This window comes from Panthera onca, chromosome B1 (assembly GCF_046562875.1).
Source record: "Panthera onca isolate mPanOnc1 chromosome B1, mPanOnc1 haplotype 2, whole genome shotgun sequence".
Taxonomy (NCBI): domain Eukaryota; kingdom Metazoa; phylum Chordata; class Mammalia; order Carnivora; family Felidae; genus Panthera; species Panthera onca.
In genome coordinates, this window is record NC_138342.1 from 70,609,835 (window position 1) to 70,632,448 (window position 22,614).

The 22,614-nt window shown below is 35.4% G+C and overlaps 1 protein-coding gene across 8 annotated transcripts in view; it reads right to left on the reverse strand.

Moving 5' to 3' along the window:
* MAPK10 (mitogen-activated protein kinase 10) overlaps nucleotides 1-22,614 on the reverse strand; it is a 315,034-nt gene that overhangs the window by 24,925 nt on the left and 267,495 nt on the right. The window lies entirely within an intron of this gene.

Sequence of the window (22,614 nt, forward strand, 5' to 3'; positions counted from 1 at the left end):
CAAAACCATCTCAGTTTTTGCTTGTTGTCCTTATAGCTACTAACAGTCCTCAGGCCCTTTACTCTCACAAGCGTTTAGATGATAATTATATGAGCACGCTGCATAGCAGTGTTATGACATGGTATATTGCAGATCGCAGGTATCCAGTAATTACAGGATGAGAAAAAAACAACCGAACTGCAACTTTTTCTACTACTGGAGTCTCAACAATTGCAGATGTCTACTCTTTCCTGCTCTGAGACATCATGTCAGCATTTCCTTCCATTTTCTCCATTTTTAAAAATGTTAAACTTAACTATAAAGTATGGCTTTTACCAGAAATCGCTAAAGGAATGCAATGCTACATAATAAAATTGGGATTGAGCAATATGGATTCTGTTGGCATTCTTTTGAGTTCTTGTTGCTGGAAATGATTTCTTGCTGAAGGGATCTCTTTAATCAGTATTTGTTCAAATCCCTAATTGATTCCCCCAAGGTACAACTTGCTCTTTTGTGACTTCATTTTATGTCACATATTTAAGTAATATTACATTTATTAAACTGTATGAATTTATTCTTTCCTTAGTCTTCAAAATAACCCCATTTCAACAGCATCACAGAATGTTAGCGATGGAAGAGAGTTTAGAGGTTATCTAGTGCCACCCTTATGCAATTTGCAAATGAGAATATAAAAACTGCACAGGTGATTTGTCCATGGTCTTCGAGTTAATTAGTGGCAGAGTTAGGAAGAAAATGCAAGATCTCTTACGGGGAAAGATGGAATGGAGGAATTCTAATGGGTTGCAGAAATGTTAAGTTGAATAATTCAACACTTACAAAAGATTTTCATTAGTGACAAATTTGAGCCTGTCACTCTGATTTCTGTTCCAATTTTCTGTCAGCCTACACACATAGCGAGATCTGGCAAATATCACCCAAATGGTCAACACTTACATCCTGAATGCTTTTTGTCAAAATATCTTGGACAACATCAAGACCTCTATACATGTGAATCTCAAAAGAGATGAGAACCAGATTATGAGAAATCTAAGTCACGCAAAGTTGTTTTTCCTGTCCATTTTTGAGCCCTGATTTAACATTGTTTCTGTATCCTTCATGTTCTGAGCCATACGACAATCATCAACTTGGTGTTTGTTTTTTGCTTTTGTCCTAATTAAGCATACAATACAGTTTTGTTCCACTTTTTCTCTATGTGTTCTGCCATCTTATTGAAAACGCTTCATTTGAAAGCTTTAAATAGCATTTACTTTCAGTGTGTGCATTCTCTATTAATTTGGCAGCTGGATAAAAGAAAATGATATTATGTCCTATTGAAATGTGCTCTGTTTCTTCACATTGACTTTTGCAGCTTGAGGAATGTGAAAAGATGCATGATTCATTGTAAGGTTTCAACCAAGAAGGGTGAATTTTAATACAACATTAGAACAGAAAACCCATTTAAAGAAATGTGCAAATTTTGATTTTGTATTTCCATGAATCTATACATATAAAATAGCTTTTCCAAATGTATCTTTAATTTTTTGATGAATAGAATTTCCTAAAATTTTAACCTCCTCAGTGGAAAATAAATATTGAGATGGAATAATTTTTATTCCTATTGCATTAAATGATATGTACTATTTTACATTTATGTTTTGGCTAATGACACTTTTTTAGGATGTTCAATTTTTTTCTCTAACTTTATATGCTGGTAGCATCAAGAACAGTTTATTATCCACAATGGAGTTCAACATTTGCTTAACAGTCTTACCAACTAGCTTCTAAACTAATAAAAGTATAATAGCAATGTATACAATTTATCAAAATAGCTGACTAAATTATAATTATTTTCCAGAGTTACATAGGTTGTAAACTTACATTGTAATCTTACTATGCAGTAATCAATGACTTGGTTTCCAATTACCAAAAACTTCAGTGCCTTCTAAACGTAGGCAAATGGCAACTTGTAATGTACTATCTGTTGATTTTTTTTTTAATTTCTCAAGCAAGTTTTAGGAACCATGGTTGTACTCTTGTATAGAAGTTCAACAATCTAATACTACAAATGAAGTAAATGTCCTTTAAAAGTCTGATGAGTTGAGAGTACTTCACAATGGGAGATAAAAGGTTATTAAAATCTGTCTCTGGAAACTAATATGATTAATTCTCCTTTCCTAAATTGTCTTACATTCAGATCCCAAGCAGAGCCCCAGAAGTGCTCTCAGGAGTACCCTGGAAGAGCAGAAAGGAAGACAAGCAAGCAGGCATGAATGGCACAATAGAATGACCTTAACAAGAACTGCTTTCCAGAAACCAGACCGTTCTGTGTCAAGGAGTAAGTGTGGGATAAGAAATGAAGACTTGTGAGATTGAATCACTCCTTTAAGAAGTATTTTGTGGGGGGTGGGAGAGGGTAAAGAACTGGTAAGCTTTGACAATTTGGATATAAGGGGGCTGAGGAAAGAGTATAGGATAACTCCCAAGGATTTGGTTCAATCATCTGGGTGGAAAGTAGTGCCATGGATTGAAAGTAGTACCATGGGGATGGGGGAGAGGGGTACCTGGGTGTCTCAGTTGGTTAAGCATCTGACTTCCACTCAGTTCATGATCTCATGGTTTATGAGTTTGAGCCCTGCATCGGGCTCTGTGCTGACAGCTCAAAGCCTGGATCCTGCTTCAGATTCTGTGTGTGTGTGTCTCTCTCTCTGTCTCTCTCTCTGCCCCACCCCTGCTTGTGCTCTGTCTCTCAAAAATGAATAAAAATGTTAAAAATTTAAAAAAAAAATAGAAAAGGGGAGGAGGAGGTGGTGGTTTTGTGTGAATAGGGGATAAATCCATTTCAATATTTGACATGTTAATTTTGAGATGCCATTTTAAATGTCAGTGGCATTAGATTTGTAGATCTGGAATTCAGGACAACTTTATGGGACCATGCCTAGATTTGAGAGTCATTTGTGGTAATTAAAATTAAGGCTGTAGTCAAAGATAAGATTCCCAGGGTAAAAAGAAATTGGGGCTATAGGAGAGAACTCCTGGGATTCACAATTCTAGGGGAAGAGAAAACAAACAACATTGGAGACGAAAACAGGAGTGGTGTCACCATAGCAGTCAAGGGGTAAATATTTCAAGAAGGAGAATGTTGTCAACCTATTGAAATAGCAAAGACACATGAGATGACAGTTTTTTTGGACTTGTCACCTAGGAGCTACTGGCGATCTTAGAGAAGGCAGTTGCAAGGTTTGAGAAGTGAACTACAGTAATTGTGAGTAAACAAAGGCTAATTTTTTACAAAAAGTTTGGCAATATAGGTGGAAGCTGCTTCCACTGCTAATGGCACATTTCACTGATAAAGGTGTAGTAAAAAAAAAATACTGGCTTTTTTTGTTCTTTGAAATGAAGGGAGCTAGACAATGTTTATTGGTATAATCACCAGGGGAAACTGACAGGATGCGTACAGAGAAAGAAAAGACCCAAAGGCAGAAAAGAAAAACCACACACAAAAAGTACTGTATCCTGAGATTTTCTGGACTTTGTGTAAGTGATTCTATCACAGCATTGTCACTTTGGGCTCCCCAACATGATCATCATCTAGCACCAGTCATACAGAACTGATTTTCATATATGATCTCATTTAGTCCTAAAAACTCTCCTCTTCTAGTTATACAGCTAAAGCACAAAGAGATTAATCTATAGGTAAGTGGTGGAGGTGCTGTTTAAACCCAAATCCACCTGAATATAAAATCCATGTTCTTTGCAACCAACTATGGCTTATAATACAGTTCCTGCTGTATCCACCTTTTGGAAATAAATATACTTAAAAGTTTCCTTAGTTAAAAAAGCAAAAGAGAACAAGGAAAAGGTCAATAATGCTTTCTATAGCTGGAGGCACCCTCAGAATGCTAGTAATTAATATTACAAGAGCCAAATTTCCAAATCCACTCAATCAAGGGGTTGGTATGTGCACTGTATTGTGATGCTGCCACCTTGTGGTCAGAAAAAAAAGCAAACATTAAGTAAGAGGTGCTTGAGCGGGAGTTCATCATTTTCATCAAATTGCTCACACCCATGAGTTCTCAACTATGGTTGCGCATTGAAGCCATCTGTAACCTTTAAAAATGCTGATGCCTGAATTGTGCCCCCGAAGATTTCAATTTAATTGTTCTAGAGACCTGGGCATCAGGATATTTCAAAGTTCCCCATGTAATTCTCATGTGCAGCCAAGATTAAGACCTCTGTTCTAACTATACAGTAATCAAAGCAAGTTTTGTCATTTGCTTAAGTATGCTTCATTTGTATACATGTAAGAGAAAATGCCACAGAGAAACTGTATGATTTTCTCTCCGTCTTCGAAGATATCTATTTCTTGATAGAATAAAATGATTTGTGGACATAAATCATCATATGCTATGGTTTTAAAGAGGAATGGAGAGATTTGTGAATTGTAATTAAAGCAGATGTGAGATTTGTATCTCATAGTCAAATTCAGTCTTTAGCAAAAATGAGCGAGAAGAGTCTCTAAATCTCTCGAATCAGTTACAGATTTCCTGACAGGAACAATGGAAAGAGAACTGCTTTCAGAGCACCATTAACCCTGACACTAGTAAGATGTGTGACCCTGGGCAAGTCATTTTGTTTGCTGTGACTCTTAATTATCTGGAAAGAGTTTCATAAATTGATTTGTTCAGGAAGAAACAAATTCCAAATATATAACAAATATCATTCCAGGTAATTGGGTAAATCTCTTTAGAGGACTTGTAATGTGCAGAGCATTGTATTATAATTTGTTATATATGAAAAGCACTAGAATTGTCTGGAGACCTCATATCACTAAGTGACCAAAGGAACCTTTGAAAGCTAGCAGTGCAAATTTTAATTATAATGTGAACTAAGAATAATTAGAAAGCTTAATTAAATAATGCTCTAGCGGCTTACAAGAAAGTTAAATTTAGATTTCTTTATTTTTCACACTGTTCTGTAGCTTTCTCAGTGGTTAGGCCACAAATTTATTAGCTTTATTCCATCAAAAAGTTTAATCATGTCTTAAAATGGAAATTCTCTTTACTGTTCCATGGAAATTAAATTTTTCTGTGGTTCCTTAATCAAAAAGCCTGAGTGATTACATCACCAATCATGCAGTGCCCAAGTTATAAATCCTTCTTTTTCATTCATTCAACATGTAGTCATTAACCAACTACAATTCATTCTTGAATCCCACCACCCTAAACCCAAAATCTAATCATTTACAATTCATGTTGGTTTTATCTTCTAAACATCTCTTTAATCTTTTGCCTATGTCTACCCTCAGACCACCATCAGTTCTAACCTATGTTATTACAGATTTGTCCCCCTGTCTTCCATCTTCCTTTTCTCTACTCCAGTATCATTTTGCAGACAGAGTGACCTTCTAAAAGTTCAAACCCCATAACGCTATTCCTCTGTTGGCGAGTTTTGAATGGCTTTCCTTCATGCTTAGGATAGAGTACATGCTCATAATGTTTAGTCACTCCTTCCTTACCTGGTTCCTGCCTACCAGCCCAAATCATTTTTCACTTTTCTCCACTGTGTCACTCCCAACGCTTGGCAGTTCTCCCAAACCTCTCCTAACCTTGGGATTTTGCATAACCCTTTCTTCTACCTGTCTTTTTTCACTTGGATAATTCTCGCTTTACCCTTCATGTTTCTGTTTAGGTATTAGTCACTCCAAGGGGCCTTCTCTGACCCACATTACTAAGTTGAGTTTTTTCCTGTGTGCATCAATCAGCTTAAAATTTGGACTACTTATCACCCAACATCTACTGTTTCACTTCTCAATAGACTGGGGACAACATCTTGAGGACAAAGATTGTATCTTTGTTCACCAGAGTCTAACAGTGTACAAAGTACATAACAGACAATCAACAACACTTCTTTGAGAAGATAACGTTTGCGTAAAGAGTTGATTGAAGTAATGAAGGAAGCCATATAGATACCTGAGGAAAGAATGGTTAAGGCAGAAGAAATTGCAATGCAAAGGCCCTGATGGGGGAGCCTATTTGGAATGCTAAGTGAACAGCAAGGAGGCCAGTACACTGGAGCCGAGTGGAAAGGGAGGAGTACAGAAAGTGAAGTCAGAAAGTAATCAGGAGCCAGATCAAGTAGAGCAATGTTTTCTAAACTGCAGTCATGAAACAAATGTGTGGGCCATTACTAGCATCTTTTAATGTAACTAAGAATAATGGACTGAGATAGAAAATATCAGAGTATGAAGGTTTTCCGTGTGTGTGTGTGTGTGTGTGTGTGTGTGTGTGTGTATGCTGGCTCACAATATAAAACACCTTTCTTACTATGGGTTATGATAACAAAATTTGGAACGACAGGGAAGTACAGCCTTGTAAATCATTGCAAGTGCTTCGAATTTTATTATAAACAGAATGAGAAGACAGTGGGGAATATTAATTGAGTAATTATGTCACCTGTTTCACATTTTAAGAGGAAAACTTAGGCACTCTGGAGGACAGACTACAGGGGACATGAGAGGATGAGAAGACAAGTTAGAGACTAGGACGTGGTTGAGGGTAGAGATGATGTTTACGTAGACCGGCAGATGAGGAGTGGTCCACGTTAGGAAGTATTTAGAAGGCGAGGTCGGTAAGATTGGTTGAGCTTAATCATCATTTTCTAGAGCTTTCCTGAGGTTTAAATAAGATTGGATACGAGAAAGGCTTTTATAACCACTAGAGAAGTGCTCAGCACAGTACAGTTGAATTAAAATTAAATATATTGATCATACAATATGCATTAGCCAGTTTTCTGCACTCAGTAGGTAAAGCTAAATTTCAGCTCCCAAGGAACTCGGCAGTGGAATTGGAAAGGACAGACCTAAATGTGAATATTTCAGCATAATATGTGATATGATAACATCATGTGGAAGATTATAAAGAAAAAATGTTAAATGGTAGTTGGGGGACTGTGCAAAAGTCAATTTAAAATTCTGTAAAACAGGAATAATGGTATCCAGCGGTAATGGTAAGGTTTCTTTTGGCTGGAGTAATGCAGAATAGAAACACGGGTGGGAAGGTTAAATAAAATAGTCAATATAAAAGTGGTTAAAAAAACTTCATTAATTCAAAGAATTATTCTGTAAACATATAGTGTGCTAGGAACATGTAGTGACTTAGATGATGCCAATGAATAAGACAAAACCCTTACCTTCAAACTGTTTCTACAGCAATACTATCTAAGGTATGTGTAATGAGGACAAAGCGTTCTGAGGAAGAAGGGTGATAGGATAGGACACAGAATCACCTGACGGTGACGGATTATTTCTAGTTAACAATTTGACCACAAGAATCTGACATACCCCACACATCCCACCAAGAATCATTGCCTTCAGAAGTGCTGATGAATTGATAACTATAATGAATTGATGACTGTTTCTGAGTATGTTGTGGAAGACAAAAGGTTGAAAATCACGTTTCTTCTTTACAAACACAATCCTAGAGAAATCTGTACTAATGTAAGGTATTACTATTGCCCCTATTTTTCCATTTAGTTAATACATTTCATATAGTGGGTTTTCTTCAAACAGAGCATGTCTTTTCATTCAGTAATGAAATAGTCTAAGAACAAATTTAAAAAGAAAATAATTCTGAGCTTTTTTTTAATAAGATAGAAATAAATGACATTGTCATTTACTTTATGTCATATAGGTTAAAACTATTAGGTGCAAACTATTTCAATCATACCTATAGGCTAACAAGTCCTTCTTTAGTAACATCATGTATTTTCAGTTTACTGATCACTTTCACATATTAGACCTTATCTCTTAAAACACTGTTAGGTTGGATATTTCATAGGTGAAACTTAGTTATAACAATTACATCACCAAAACTATCTCTGAATCTGTTGTTCTTTTTTCATCCCCACTGCAATTTGAAGTTCATTTTACCATCATCTCTTAACTACTTCTCTAGCTTCCTAACTGGTCTTTCTCTAATATTCATCATCCTACCAATTAGAAAAAAATAGTCTACCTAAAACACATATCTCTGATTGATATTCCTCCTGTCACTCCCCCTACCTTCAGCATGGGTGCTTCCTGAGAAGGACTTAATGGTGCTTCCTGCCCCTGTCTCCACTTACATTTCTCACCACCCTCATCCCTGGCCACATTGAATTCCTCAGAGGAACTGCAAGAAGGTCTTTCTTCTATTCTGGCATTAGGATAGGCTGCTTCATTTGTCTAGGAAGGTCCTACTCTTCTACCTCCCTTTCACTTGGCTACTTCTTACCCATCCTTCTGGTCCTATCTAAGTCTTTTCTTCCCCCTGAAATCCTCCTTTGTCTATGAAGAGGTGGGTAATACATTATTCCTTTGACTACTATAGCACCTTTTCACAGGTGCTATACTTTAGTGCTACACTTTATTAGAGTGCTTATAATTTGTTACTTATCTATCAACCCTACCATACTGTAAGCTACTAAATAACAGGAACTAGGTCTTCTTATTAGTATAATTAATGAGTCCTCAATGGCCATGTGTAATTGAAGTTCAAGGTAGAATGAAGCCTTGAGTACGGGTCTCCTCATTGTAGACCCTGAGTGGTCTCCATTGTGCTCTACTATCTTCCTGTATCATAACCTTGATCTCCACATTCTGTAGCTCTTTGTCTTCTTCCATTGCCCACATTGAGTTTGAGGAGCTACATTACCTGCTGCAATATTATAAATTAATTCACTGTAAGCCAAAAATTTTCCTTATATTGTTGCTAAGCCTTTCATGTGTGGTGGAGCTTAAGAACTTTTCTGTGAGTGTATGTGTACGAATTATGGCCAATAACAAACTTCTTTGTGTCATCAAACAAGAGAAACAAAGCAATGGAGCAGGGTATATGAGCAAGCCTGCTTCAGAAAAAGAAATGGGGACACCTAGCTGTATTATGAAAACAGCATTCTGGGGCATTTTTGAAACAAAGTCACCAAAAGTGCTTTTTGCTGAACTTAGTCCAAAATAACAAACATCTTTGATAAAAAAAATTTCAGAAAAAGTGATTGAGGCATAGCATTTTATCCATAACTACTTTTAGAAAAACATGAAAGGAGTTCAGTTTTCAAAAAGCACATAAGGATGGGAATCAGATTCTCCCTGGAATTGGAAGCTTTGGGGAATTTCTTTTGGTTATGAATTAAAAGCACTTTTCATAAACAATAAATTCCATTCTTTCACAAGATATTGCAGGCCAATATTCTACAAATGACCCTGTGAATCTCATATTAAACCTTCACCAAGTTATGGAAGTTGGTTTTCATCATTCTTAAGACCATCTTGCCATTAGAAAGGGACATAATAATGTTATTATAGCACATACTCTGTGAAAGACCATAAACTTTTAATAGACTTATAAAAAGGGAGTGTAACCTTTTCAATATTCTGTCTCATCGTTGGATGAATCCATTTTACCTTCTCCTCACATATAACAGATGCCCTGGGGCCTAAGCAATGGTTCTACACTTGGTAAGATAATGTTCAGATCCAGCCTTTTCCCTAAATCTGAAGGTTACCATGATTTAGCACTCAGGAATTCCTCCTGCCCACCCTTTTTCTGATTCTGCAGCTCCTCAAACTTCCAGTCTACAGACTTCTGGTTTTAGTACAGTTCTAATGGTATGCTGACTTCATCTCTCCAGTTTTCATTTAGGGCTAAAAAAAAAAGTAAAGATAAACATTCTACAGGTTTAATAACTGTTTTCACATGACCACACATACATTTTCATCATCATTAAGGATTATATTTTCTAATCATTTCCCCCTCTATCCCTAGAATGTGAAACTTCCCAATTTACCTCTTAACCTTGATTGTATAACCAACTCTAGGCATGATTTCTGATACAAGATGGTTGATTCATTTAACTCTATGATCTCTCTTGCATAATGAAGAAATTATGCCTTTTTATGTGTTTTTTCCTGTTCACTTGTTTGTTTCACTTTTATATTGCAATGCACAAAATAAACACCTTCTTGGAAAACAAAGAAACAAAAATCTTTGAAGACAAACGGGAAGAGGAAAACGAGTAGTGCAAAGGAAGTAAGTCATCCATTAGAAGAAACAAAATGGAAGCAAAATATGAGGAGTTGGACTTGCCATTATTAGGAAATCTGTCATTCTGTGGAAAATGCCACCAAAAAGCTGTAAACCAATTTTCCAACCAAACTCTTGAAAGCTTCATAGCACAAGAAAACAGCAAGCTGCTTGAAAAGTAGATACTAGCTGTTAATTTCTATTTCTTGAAGAAATTTAAAATTATCATTTTAAAATTTAAAAATATCATTTTTAACTTGTCAGGGACCACAGGAAACTTTTTCATACTGTCAATAAACTTTAAAAGTCATAATAATGAAAATTGAAAGCATAGCACTTTATTTTTATCCGTAACTTCCACTGAGACCCTTTCTAAAAAAGGTAAGACCTTCATAGATGAAAAGTTCTTTTCATGCAAATAAAAATGATCTCAAGGAAAGAAGCTAAAGCAAAGATTTTCTAAAGCAATGCATTAACTCTTTTGGTTATGCCTGTAATTGATAGCCAACTCCAACAGCAAATTACCCATAGTTTGTAGCCCCCTCATCCAAAACTTTCTGTGGTAGACTAGTGCTTCTTAAAATATTAAAAGTTAAATTGGGACATAATATTTCCAAAAATGTCATAATGCTTATGAACTACCATAGGCAATCTCTAGGAAGATGTGCACATACAACTACAGGCATATAATTTCAAGAATTTTTTCACAACTCCTCAAAAACCTATCCAAGGAACCTCTAGGGGTAAATAAATCCTAGGATAAGAAAGCTTAGTGCTCGATCATGAGCTCCTAAGGGCAGGGAAATGTTTCCCTCACTTGTGCATCTTACCTTCTGTACAGTGCTCACCACAGTAATGGGAATGCAGTAAGCATGTGTTACGTTGAATTGTGCAGGATGGGCATATGTATATTTGGGGATTTTTTTAAAGGAGAATATCCTATTAAAAAGTCTATCATGTAATTAAACCTCATTGAGTTTGGTACAGACAGAGAAAAGAAAACATTTTAAGTAGAAAACCAGAGTAGATTTAGAGACATAAACAAGGCTAGCCACCAAATAAGCATTATTGCTAGGAATAGAACTAGGTGACCTTGAAATTACAAGGTTTCTACATAATAATTAACACGTGGACCTTGTAGAAAACATCACCACCTCTGCAGTTTCTTTATCAATAAAGGTTGTATATTGAAAACACTCATAATGATAGGAAGATGAGTACAAGTGCCTTAGAGCTGCACTTGAACTTGCATACACACAGTTTAGAAGAGATTCTTTTATGAAAGGCAAAAAAATTGTGGGGAAGAAACAGTCTAGTCTGATTATTTTAGCAACACTGCAGGTAGGCAAACAAGGTAGGAATGCAAATTACCAAACGGGTTGTGTTTCCTAGCGATCAGCCATTTTTATGACCTATACAGGGTGAAGCTGTTGAACAGAGATTCTCTCTTCTGACCTGCTTCCTATTCTTTCCTCCTCTTTGTATTCTTGTTCTTATTATAAAATTTTGTAACTTTTCGTTGACAGAATACCTTATAAGTTCCAACACTGACTTCTTTGCTTATCTTTGAAGAAGCAGCTCTAAAAGGGGACAAAATTATTTGTGTTTTTTTTCTTCCACAGTTTATGAATTACACTACTTTGTGGCATCCTAGACAGATGCTATAATTGAATAATTTCTTCTTTCCAGGACGAAAATATTAAGAAAATAAAATACACTCTCACAAATTTCAACTTTGTTGTGTTAAGTAGGTGGATCTCACAATACCTAAGAGGTCAACTAGGAGACAAGAAAAAATTGTATAGATTTGGAAGAACATGACAGACATATAACTCAGCCTTTCAAAGAGCACCAGATGTGGAATGTTCTAGAAAAGTACTTTCTGCTCCTTATCCACCTTTTGAAAAGAATTCTCCTTCAGTGGTCTACTCAAGAGATTAACAATATTCACTGGCTAAAGGGCTCAATGTAATACATGAAAAAGAAAAACCTGAGCACAGACTCCACCAGTCAGCAAAACAGGTATCTCCTGAGAATGAACTATTCAGCAACTCCAGCTCTGACATTCAAGAATCTTATATAGTGGGTTCCAAATATCCCAATGATTTGAAATCAAGAAGAATGTTTTTCTTCAGTAGAAAAATTTGCTAAAATTAGAGACAAATGAATTAGTGTTTGAGTGAAGTACATATTTTTTCTTGTAAGTCATGTAAGGAGAGGGGCCACTTAAAGCAGGTGGCTAAATCTATGTACAACAAACATTTTGACAAGCTCTCACCAACATAATACATGGCATCAAAACAATTCCAGTGTGATTCAAAAGATATCTTCACTTTAACAGCTGAGCCACTGGGCACATGAAATCTACTGCAAGTTATATTTTCTCTAGAAGGCAATTAGTAAATTGCTCACATTTTGCTGCTGAAAGAATACATCAGCATGAACAGATGGAAATTTAGAATTCCACAAATGGCAGATATTAGAAATTAGAGACATTGATGTAACTTTCACCAAGCAAATGAGAATCACAAAATATGAATTGCTTTTTCTATAATTAAACACATAATTAGAATGCGTCAAATTCACATCCATTGTAGCTCATGTTTCTTCCTACTTATTTCTAAATTTATATACTCTGAGTATAACAAACCTACTTAGAGTTCACCTCCCCACTGAAAGGGTCTTCCATGACAGATAGATGGCACCAAGCTATTACTCAAATTAAGCCCGCCAGGGTGTTGCACTAGCTTTTTCACAGCATGCAGTGTGCTGTAATAATACGAAATCATAAGACTCAAAGAGGTACTCCTTGTGTCAGGACAGATGGAGAGAACAGCTGACAGAGGGATTCAGCCAGTTTATTAACTCTGTGTGAGTAGAACAAATCATATTTAAAAGAATTCATAGGAACATTTAGTCTGTGAGTTGCACACAGATTACTGTATAGACCAGACTAAAGATGGGTACTTGGGAAATATTTAGACTGATTGTCAAATTTAAAAATACATAGTGAATGCCATATCATACTATGGAAATGAAATTCCTAACATTAAATATTTCAGGTACTTTTTTAATGATTCTTTTCCTTGCTCTTAAATGAGGTAGATTATTCTACTTGTGAAAATATTTAGAAGTATTACATACAATTTTTGTTTGATCTTTTTAAATTGCTAGGAACAGCATGAGAAATCTTTTTGAGAGTGATCCTGTTTATAAAATTTCTATATAGGAGTTCCCTGAGAAAACTCAATTCATGTGCTTTATTATATACAGGTATGTCTAGTTCTAAGTGTGAAAGAAAAAATTATACTAGTTTTCAAATTTAATTTCAAGGAGAAAGAACATGATTGCAAGAATCTAAAAAATATGTAAAGGGGATTTCTTTTTTTTATTTCTTACTACAAGTAGGTGTACCTCCTATATAGCGTCAAGGAGCAAACTAGTAATAAGATCACTAATAAAATGCTCGGTCATACTCAGAGACATAACATCATTTGTCTTTTTTCCTTTAATGAAAAGCAATGGAGGCAATCAATGAATTTTAAATGTTTAAGAGAAACTAGTTTTCTTATTATTTTGGTGAAATATAATTTTTCATCCTCAATAAAAATTTTTAGATTGTTACAAAAAATTCTTAAATAACTCAAATGTTGCTGGTTATGCTTATTTAAATATTTAAAAGGTCTTTTCTATATTTTGAGAGTTACTACTAAGTGTTTTATAATACACTTTGTGTCCAAACTGCCTTCCTTTTCGGGTTCTCTAAAGGCCAACAAAAATAACCTCTATAAACTGTTTAAGCTTGTGTCTGTTCCCCCTGGGGGAAATCAGGAAACGAAACTGGTAGTCTCTGAATTTCAGATTGATTACTTCTTCAGAAGCTGTCTTAAGGACATGCCCTAACCTTTTGATATGATTTACCACAGGGAAATGTCAATTACAAAGATGTTAATGCCCTTTCCTCTAACTGGGAGAGATACAGCCTATGTAGAAAACTGTTTTCCTTTAGAGTTCATTTAAATCATCTCTTCTGGATACTTCGTGTTTAGCACAACAGTGTTAAACTTGACTGATTTAACAAAGAGATTCTAAAATATTTAAAGCAATCACATACACATTTATTTAGTGGTTTATTGCCGAAACGTGGACAACTACTGATTAACTGAACATTAGATGCATCAAATTCATATTCATGGTAGCCCATATTTTTTCTTATTCCCAAATTGATATATACTCTGAGGCTAGCAGAATGCATTTAATGCATTTATAATTCAATATATTTATAAGCTTACTCTTTTTGTTTTAGGAACTTATAAACTAAAGGGAATTTAGAAGAAGACAATTGGCTAAGCCATAGTTAATGAAGACAAAGATAATACAAACAATAAGTCATTCATGAAGTAGGTTTAACAGAAGTTAACACATAAAATTCATAAACAAATGATATTAGTTTTTACTATAAAAATATGTTCAAGAGAATAAGAAGTAGAGAATGAGAATAATTCCCACCATCATCCTCAACCATTTGAATTTTGTTTGAAGGCTCCAGAAAGTAAATATATTTATAGATGAATCTTTAAATTATAAATGCAATCTTTCCATTACTTAGTATGCCAACTTCAGAATTCTTTGATTATTCAATAATAATCTATGCATTTCAGTTACTAAAACCTGGTCAGGACATTGATTGATATTCCAAGCCAAATAATATTGTTTTTTAAATCATAGCTAGAGATCTTTGATCACAATTTGTTAAGTATAATTCAAAGCAATTGATGCACATCTAGTTAAAGATTAGAAGATAGTCATTGTAACTTAGTTATAACTGGTTAATATTGACAGGGACAAGTTATTATAGATTCTTCTTACATTCAGAAAATTACACACTAAACAAATTAAATAGTGTAATAAAATAACCCATATTTGGAAGAATTTATGTCCAGAGATGATGAGTTATAAGATTCCAATCGATAAAAATTTCCATTAGCTGTTAATTTAATAAAAGCCCACCAACATCAAATCAATGTTTTTGTTTTTTATTTCACTGCTTAATCACCAGCACTGATGTCAGTGGGATATACAGTTTGGGTTCAATAAAATTTATGGAATTAATTAATAAATATTAAACTGTTAAATAATCAAGATCTATGCAAACAGTTTCATAGGAGCTGAATAAAAACGCGAAAAAGGCTAAGAAGAGAAGGAAAGACTAAGAAGGAAGATATAACAAAGAGGTGGGTGAGAAAGAAATGTAAGCAACCTTAGAAAACAGATGGTTGAATCTCTCATTCTTCCCAAGCACATGCTTGGCTTCACAAGCTTTAGCCTCCTCATCAACTACATAACAAACAACTGAAAAAGTGACACCAGCAGATAGAAGGAAGAAAGTATACATACTCAATTAAGAACCCAATGAGAAATACTCTTATGCCAAGACTCTCAAGTTGGCATAGTCCTCGCGATTCTTTAGAAAGAAATCACAAGATACTTAAGAAAATGAAATAATTATTAGGGGTTATTGGGGGTAAAGTTTGCTTCAATTTTACAGTAAGGCACCTGAACACCCCCTCCAATCTCCAAAGTTTTCTGCTTTCCAGATTAAGTCCATTTTGCTTCAGTTTTACTTAGAATTTTAGAGCTACGAATGAAGAAAGAATGGATAGGTGAGTACCAGCCCTCAGCCTATTTGCCCATAGATACAGTCCTCACCCTTCTTTTTTCTTCTCTGTGTCTCAGAGGCTGGCCCCTGAAGGCTGCATTTCCCAGGCTCATCTATCAGCTGGCTTAGAACTGCTAACAAGAAGGGAAACACTGCTAGGAAATGGGGAGAGTGGAGAAAAACCAGAGTATTTCTTTTACTTCCTCTTTCCAGAAGCAGCTGTATCTCTTCTATCTCCGTAACTCCCACTCCCACTAGATAGGCTTAGGCCCCCCGTAAACCAATTCCTCTTTTTAGGGTTGGTAGTAGCTTCCTCTGATTGCTAATCTCTGGGCTGTTCCAAGAGTACCTGCTCTTGAGACTTGCATTCCAATCAGAAAACACTCTTAGTTTTGCCACTGTTTAAATGCCCTTTAATGTGGCATCTGCTCAGAACTCTGACCTTAGACCACATGTCTCTCCTGAACTATTATCTCCCTGCCCGATCTGATTTGTCCACATATTGGCATCAGCTCTCACTCTGAATTGCTTAGACCAAGCTCTGGAACCTACACTACTTTGACCATAGGCTTCTGATTCTCTTTTCAAAGCTTTCTGATCCCATGCTTAGTCCTATTCTGCTTTTTTTATCATGGTTTCTGGTCCTGTGTTCCTGCAGCTGCTCATAATTAGAGAGCTGATTCTCTAAATGTTGATATTTGCTGAACAGCCACTCTACAATGATCTCTAAGCTCTCATTTAAGCTTTACCTTGAACAACAACAACAAAAAAGATTTACCTTGCAAATATTTCTAGGCATATGCAACATTAACATTCACATATCTATTTGCAAATGATATATCTGATAAGGGCTTAATATCCAAAATATATACAGAACTTATACAACTCAACCAATTTCAACATCAAAAACAAAAACAAAACAAATAATCCAATTAAAAAATGGGCAAAGGACCTGAATAGATATTTTTCTAAAGAAGAAATATAGGCCAATAGACACATGAAAAGAGGCTCAAAATCACTAATTATCAGGGAAATGCAAATCAAAACCACAATGAGATATCACCTCACACCTGTCAGAATGGTTAGAATCAAAAAGAAATAATGAGGGTCAGCAAGGACATGGAGAAACAGAAACCCTTGTGCACTGTTGGTAGGAATGTAAATTGGTGCAGCCACTGTAGAAAACAGTGGAACAGAACAGAACAGAACAGAACAGAAACAGAACAGAACAGAACAGAAAAGGTTCCCCCCAAAATTAAAAATAGAAATACTATGTGATCCAGTAATTCCACTACTGGGCATTTGCCCAAAGAAACTGAAAACACTAATTCCAAAAGATATATAAACCCTTATGTTTATTGCAATATAGCCAAGATACGGAAGCAACCCAAGTACCCACCAATAGAAAAATGGATAAGAAAGATGTGGTGTGTGTGTATGCACGCACACACACACACACACACACATACACACACACACTGGAATATTACACAACCATAAGAAAAGAATGAGGTAGTGCCATTTGAGACAGCATGGATGGACCTAGGGGTTATCATGCGAAGTGAAATAAGTCAGACAGAAAAAGAGAAGTATCATATGATTTCACTTATATGTGGAATCTAAAAAACAAAACAAATGAATAAACAAATAAAAAGCAGAAGCGGACTCATAAATACAAGGACAAACTGATGGTTGTCAGAGGGAAGGGGGTGGGAAGATGGGCAAAATGAATGAAGAAGAGTGGGAGATACAGGCCTCCAGTTATCATAATGATGAAGGTCATAATGTTGAAAGTACAGCAGAGGGAATATAATCAATGGTATCGTAATAGTGTTGTATGGTGACAGGTGGTAGCTGCACTTGTGATGAGCAGAGCATAGCATATAGACTCATTGAGTCACTATGTTGTACAACTGAAATTAATGTAACACTGTGTGTCAACTATACTTCAATTTTTAAAAAAGGGAATGGAACTCAAAAATAAAGAAAAGAAAATTTATATATCTATGTCACAAGAAAATGGAAAATAATGCATATTTCCTGTATGGTTGGTGATCCTTTTCATATGCTCTCTTTGGTAATGACCGATAAGATACAATGGCACACAAGGAGATGGTTAAAACAATGTTAGATGGTAACTCTCCTCAAAGAGCATGAAATCTATGATGGCTTTGCAATAAAAGAGCTTAATACAGTCAGGTTAGCTTGTTCCTATAAATCCTTTTACTTTCGGCAAAAAAGAACCTAGTCCTTAAAAGAATGAAATAGTAAATAATAATATCAATAAAACATTTAAGACTCTATTAATTACCTTATGTTACAAACAGTAATGTGTAACATTACTGACTATTCTGGGCTTACATTTTCTAAGTGGTTTATTTTAATTGAACTTCAGTGCTAATACATGTAAGTGTTACTCAGTTTCCGGGGTTATATTCTCACTGGGAATCTGAAGACCAGGATGTAACTCAGGATCTGTATAGGTAGATTAAATTCCCACCCAGCCTGTCCCAATTCCCAAATTAATCTTGAATTAGGTAAGAAATAATGAATCAGCTCAGCACTGCCTTGCTTCCCTAATCACATTCTACCCAAACCGGTTGGGTTAGTCACACATTTACTTTGGTCTCTATAAGGATGGCATGTGTATTTATATTCTCAATTAAAACATTTCCAACCTCTCTCCTAAGTCTCCTCCTCAGCCCTAGCTCCACATTCCACACCTCTGTTCTAGCAATCCCTCCTGTTACTTTGACTCGGCTACCATACAGAAGGTCTTGTGTTGTCTGCCACCACTTTGCTGGCCTCTCAAGTACCCAGGGCTTGCCCACTAGAGAGAAGAATTCCTAGATATAAGCTGGCTGACTGGTTCAGCTTGCCTCTCTGTCTAGATTCCCAGAATAATGTTTTGACTATTTAGGACTGTATCAGAGACTCTCTGAGACAAAGCCTTCAACATAACAGTTGTATTTGCCTGATCACTGTGGGCCATGAGCCTGGTCCCCAGTACCTGTCCCACCTTAGATGATGGTTCTAGTGTCAGGTTCTGATCCTTCCTTTTGGTCATGAATTGACAAATAAAAAAAATGTCCTTCTCTGACTCCCTACATTTTTATTTACTATCTTTTGAGGATTACTTTGAGTTTTGATGCCTTTGGTTGGGTAGCTGAACACCTCACCTCTTCCTCTCCTCCCTCTCCTGTTCCATTCTCCCTCCCCATCCCTAACAGTGCAGAACAACCATAGAAGCCTTTCTCGGAGTGCTCTAGAGTTTCTGAGAAAAATAACACCGTGCTTACCAAAAGGTCACATCCCATATTCTTCTTAAATTCCCTTTTTATATGCCCCAAAACGTGGTTAATCAACTCTTCCTTAGCTTGCAGTTCATGCTAATGCCCCGAAAATATGTCTATACCCTTACTCCTAGAGGTTGCAAAGTGAAAGCCACCCTCTTCTCTGACAGAAACCTTAAACTCAAGAATCTGGTAGAAACAAGGCAATGATCTTCACTGTTTCTGTATTTCCCTCTAACAGAGCACAAAGGAGATATTTAAAGTGACTCTTTGGGGAAAAAGTCCTGAATATCCTTTAGTTTCATAAAGACAGTTACAATGAGGATTTACGAATATAAGATGCCTTTATTTTGGCTTGAATAAATGGCACCAAATTCTTATACTTGACAAGGTAAAAGTGAGCATATATCAACAACAACAACAAAAAAAGGACCAAGTTTTTAAAATTTTGTAGGAGCTATATAATTTCCAGGGATTAATGTTTTAAATGTTGTAGAATATTTCTGCAATTCCTTGACCAAATGGTCTTTTTTACTAAATATATGTATCTTCCCAAATCTCAAAAGTAGTTGAGGTTTGCATGTAAAAGTCATAATAGTAATAATAATAATAATAATTATTATTATTATTATTATTATTTATATGATCCTCACTGGCTGCAGTACTGTACTAAGCACTTTATGTACATTAACTCTTTAAATTATCAGAGGAACACTATGCATTATGAATGTTCTCTCTTTTTAGTTAAGAAAACTGAGTTGCAGAAAGGTTAAGAAACTTTACCAAGGCCAGCTAGTAAGTGGGAGAACAGAAATTTAAACTTGTCCCATCTTTCCTACCTGTGGACGATGCCTACAACTGAATAAATTGCACTTGTGTATGTTTTTGCCCTCTTGATGAAAGCTGAAACAGAGTTCGAATGCCTTTCAGCTGTTTCATGAAAAAGCACTGACATGAAATGTGGTTTTTGCACTCTGTTTGGGGCACATTCTCTTATTGTTCTGAACAGTATTTGAATAATAACTTGCTAATAATTTGAGCAGTTGTAACTTCAAAACTCTGTGTGCACTATTACACAGATCACTATTAACCTTGACATTCAATTTTTAAATTTTCAACTTCATGGTTGCATGAACAATTTTCTCTCTTAGAGTTATGACAGCATTCATAAGCTCTTCTCTTTTCATTTTAGTACTTTGGCACTTTGGGAAATGTGATAAGATAGGTATAGTAGGATTAATAGATAAGTACACGTAGCATTTCTCTCCTCTCCTTTCTACTTTTCCTGAAGACATCACATTCTCTTGCAGTTTCTCCTTTATCCCTCTCCACTTGCCTCTATTTTCTTTCAATGAAACATATTTTTACTTCCTCTTGTCTTTGTATTTCCTTCCCTCTATAACATCACGTGAGTTACTTGAAAGCTGCTTGAACCTGGAGATCCTAGATAACTTCTAATCATAGAAATTCTAATTATTTGATACTTCCCCTTGTTTGGAATATAGAACTCACCAGAGTTTACTTTGTAAAACAGTCTTGTCAGTCTTGGCAGAAAATATATCACTCCGTAATAGCTTTGCCATGCATCCATAAAGAAAGATCATTTTACTTTAAATGTATATTAACATGCAATAATAAAGGCACTAATTCTAACCATATTGCAGAAAGTATAGTTGACTACTGCTTCTAGCATCTGTAAGATCTGTCTCTTCCTAGTTGGCTGATCTTCATGGTTGTGACTTCTATAATACATTTTATAGAGTAATAAATTAATTATTTTTAATGTTTATTTTTTTGAGAGACAGAGACAGAGCATGAGTGGGGGGGCGGGGGTGCAGAGAGAGAGGGAGACACAGAATCCAAAGCAGGCTCCAGGCTCTGAGCTGTCAGCACAGAGCCTGATGTGGGGCTCAAACTCACAAACTTTGAGATCATCACCTGAGCTGAAGTCAGACACTCAACATACTGAGCCACCCAGGTTCCCCTATAGAGTAATAATTATCCTTGCCCTATGGTCAGGGTTCTAACGTATTCACTGCAACATGTCTTAGATATAAAACATATTTACCCTCTATAACCAATGATCCCAATCTAGATGTTAAATACTTGCTCGTTCTTCTGTGCATTAACTGATCCTTTTTCCTAAACCTTCAGGCTCTATCAAATCCTTTCCCTAAAATTCATGTCTTGTGTTGTTACTATCCATTACCCAGGATGACAATATTGAAATGAGTGAGAAAAATGTTCTAGCCATTTTAGTGTCCTAAGTTTTATCTTTTTATCCTTCAAAGAAATTCTTCATTAAAAGTTAAAATACATTTAAAAACTCACTGATGTTATTCATTAATATGTTGTTATAGATTCTAAACAACTGTCCCTTTTATAGGCAACATAATTACAAGTGAATTACAAATGCAGACTTTATGACTCCAATTAAACTCTGGGCCACAATTCATTAAAAACAGATTACACACATTATATTAGATGGAGAGAAAAATAAATATGCCACCTGATTTGAATGATCAAAATAAATGAGGAACAGCAATTTCAAATAATTTACGTTTGTCTAAAATTTTTATCAACATAACCTAGAGTATTTTCTTGAAAATCATCAAAGAAAAATTCTATGCTTACTTTTCAAATACATATAAATCATACTTTGTCTTATTTCATGGCCTCATTCTACCCCCAAGAACTTCTTTGAAAGTATTTCCCAAAAGTGAGAGACTAAAAGTGATTCCATTTTTTACCTATAAAAATATGATGATTTTATTTCGTAAGAATCAAATCAAGTGACTAAAAATTAATTCTAAGCAAATTGAAATTTCAACCTCATTGTAAAACTGCTTAAAGAGAGCAGATCTTAAGAAAATGTCATCAAGGACTGTTAACACCATTTCCACACTTGAGAGACTAATTTATCACTGAAGTGTTTTCTCCAAAATTTTTGAATGCTTAAGGATTGGGTTACTATGAAAAGTAGTTTTTTTTAATATTATGTCTATAATATTTAATTCTACCTAATCCTCACTCCCATCTGTTGGATCTCACTTCTCCAGTGAAGGATGAAGGGATAAGAATTATGTCAGTTTGAATCTAGCATCTCGTGCCATGGGCAGGCGCACAATGAAACAAAAGGAAGCTTAAACAAAGCAAAACTATGCTTAAGCAAGAAGACTGAGAGAGAAAGACACGAGAAAAGAAACAAAAAGAGTATTTCAAAGAATATTAAAAACCAATTCAAACAAAGTAATTTGAAGTTATTATGTAAAATGAGGTTAACATTTAGCAGGGGTATTCTAAGAATTCGAGGAGAGTTTGATGCTTTTGGGAGAAGATAACATTGCTGACAGTAACATTTAAAAGAGGGACAAAAGGACATTCCCATCAAGAAGCCTATACAACACACATGGGCAACAACAATAACCCTTTGCCTTGGCTCCACACAGAAAAGGAGAAAGGCTAAGACATAAGAAATGGTTTGGAGAGAAGAGAAGACACTGAATGGTTGAAAATAGTAAAAAAAAAAAAAAAAAAAGAAAAAAAAAATTTACGCTTCTGAGAAGATTCTTAAAGTATGTCCAGATTTATAATATGTATGTATAACTTACTCTGGTGGTCGATT